This window comes from Nomascus leucogenys, chromosome 13, assembly GCF_006542625.1.
Source record: "Nomascus leucogenys isolate Asia chromosome 13, Asia_NLE_v1, whole genome shotgun sequence".
Taxonomy (NCBI): domain Eukaryota; kingdom Metazoa; phylum Chordata; class Mammalia; order Primates; family Hylobatidae; genus Nomascus; species Nomascus leucogenys.
The window spans coordinates 92,992,161-92,994,909 of NC_044393.1; positions in this window are offsets into that span (position 1 = coordinate 92,992,161).

The window sequence follows — 2,749 nt, forward strand, 5'->3', positions numbered from 1 at the left end:
GAAAGCACAGGAAGGTGAATATGCCCAAGATTTCACATTAAGTAAATGGAATGCAGGATTCAAATTTACCCCTGTCTGAATCTAAATCTCATTCTCTTTCCATTGCATCATTCTCTCTCCTCTCAAGGCCTTTATAGAGGAAATATAGGCCCAAATAAAATATCAAAATCTCAGGATGGGATGACAGGCCTGATTAAGAAACCCAGTCACCAAGACCAAGCAGTAAGAAATGAAAAAGAAAAAAAAAATAAAATGCTGAGAACCATACTCTGCAGAGTGAAAGGAAGAATACCTGGGAGACCTAGAGTGACCTCCACATGCAAATACACCCTGCAGACAGGAACACGCTTGATGGGAAGAGCAAACTCCCTAAATGGTCGGTGGTAACTTTCCTACTAGTTGAAAAGTCAGGAAAAGCCTTGTGTGCTAACTCTCTGGACAAGCGCACAAGAATCCAGGGTTGTGACTTCAAAAACCAAAATATGCTGACAAGTCAGAGCTGGCAGAACAAGAGGAGGTTGAGTTGATGAGAAGAGAGAGAGAGAGAGCGCTGTAATCAAGGAGAACCAACTGAAGCTGGAGGGAAGCAGAAAGAATAGCCAGGCTGGTTCAGGAGGCAGTTCTGGCACCTCTGACCCCATTGCCCACCCCCAGTAGGCAGCCTGAAATATTCCAGAGGTCAACAATTTTTTTTTTTTTTTTTTTAGACAGAGTCTCGCTCTGTCAACCAGGCTGGAGTGCAGTGGTGCAATCTCAGCTCACTGCAATCTCTGCCTCCTGGGTTCAAGCAATTCTCCTGCCTCAGCCTCCCAAGTAGCTGGGAATACAGATGCCCACCACCACGCCCAGCTAATTTTTGTATTTTCAGTAGAGAAGGGGTTTCGCCATGTTTGGCTAGGCTGGCCTCAAATTCCTGACCTCAGGTGATCCACCAGCCAAGGCCTCCCAACGTGCTGGGATTACAAGTGTGAGCCACCACCCCCGGCCCAGAGGTCAACAGCTTCTGCCCTAGATCAGAAGTTTACTCACTTTGCTCACTCGTTATAAATCAAAGACCCTCTCATACCTGGGAATGAGTTTTGTATTCCAGCCTAGAAGTAGAGCCAGTCCCAGTTTGAACTTTTTGCCTTTCTGTACTCCCAGTTCTTACCCCTTTGCTGAGCCTAGGACACATGCAAGGCCTGCCCTTCTTAATCCAGATTTTTGAGTCTTAATCCCAATTTTTCCTATTGTTTCCCATACACTCCATGGCAGCTTAGAGTAGGTTGAAAACTGCTGAACTGTTTAAGAGTTAATCCTTCAGAGTAACACGGCAGAAGTAGCACACTCTTTGAACATAAAGCTGTTCAGGACTCTATTACAGAAGAGGCTATACTTCCTTAATTACATTCTATTCTACAGCCACTTCAAAAGAACTAGTGAACACGTTCAACCAGAATCATTGGCAACAGCTAGTGGGCACAGTGATCTGGAAATGGTCTAGCCAAGCTGTTTGGGCTGTAGACTATGGCATTCCTAAGAGCAAAATAGGCAAGGAGTCCATTAATATTTCACTTGACTTATGTCACCATGGAAACCCCTGGAGTAGTGAATGGCTTTGGGGGGTGGTCAGATTCAACCAAAAATAACATAAATCTCTGTCCCCCAGGTAAAGGATTCCTACTTTGTGTGTGTCTGTGTGTGCACACACGTACACTCAGAGACTTTTGGCATTCTTTGAAGTCACTAGAGGGGCACAGAGACAAACCCACGCAGCCTTGGTGTCCAAGACTAACAGAACACAACGTTTCCCTGAAAGAATAAAAAAAAATTACAGGCATAAGAAACACACAAACATGGGCTTAGCGATTTAAATACACACACACACACACACACACACACACACAGGCCCTAGAAGGAACATACACCCTGAGATATGCACTCATTCTAAAATAAACTCGGGAGTACAGAAGGACACGGGCATGTCCTTTCAGAGAGGCACACTTCTAGGCCCTAAGTAGGAGAAGGAAGGGGCGAGAGGCAGAGGGAGAGGGACAGGGAGAGGGGGAAGAGGGAGGGAGAGAGAGAGAGAGAGAGGAAGAAGGGGGCGGAGGAGGAGAAGAAGACACTTTTTATTCTATAGGAGGAGACATCACGGAAGAGAAGTTAACACTGAGGCCTTGGCCGGGCGCGGTGGCTCACGCCTGTAATCCCAGCACTTTGGGAGGCCGAGGCAGGTGCATCACCTGAGGTCAGGAGTTTCCAGACCAGCCTGGCCAACATGGCGAAACCCGGCCTCTACTAAAAAACACAAAAATTAGCCGGGCATGGTGGCGCGGATCTGTAATCCCAGCTACTCGGGAGGCTGAGGCAGGAGAATCTCTTGAACCCGCAGACGGAGGGTGCAGTGAGCCGAGATTGTGGCATTGCACTCCAGCCTGGGCAACAGGGCGAGACTACTTCTTAGAAAAACAACAACAACAACGAACAAACAAAAAACCACTGAGGCCTGAAGATAAAGACACATGTACAACCACGGATGTCAGACTTCCAGAGGCACGGCCAAGGCAAAAGACAAACACATACAGACTGCAGCAGGCAGACAGGCCGGGTCCAGAGTCAGGCTCCGGTGAAGCTCCGAAGAAACAAACACGCAGGGAGATTTCGGAGGCGTCCGAGGACACCGCGGGGCCCGGCTGGCTCCCTCTGTCTCTATGCGCGCCCCTTCCCCGGGTCACCCCGCCTGCGCCCGACCTGCGCCCGCGCACCG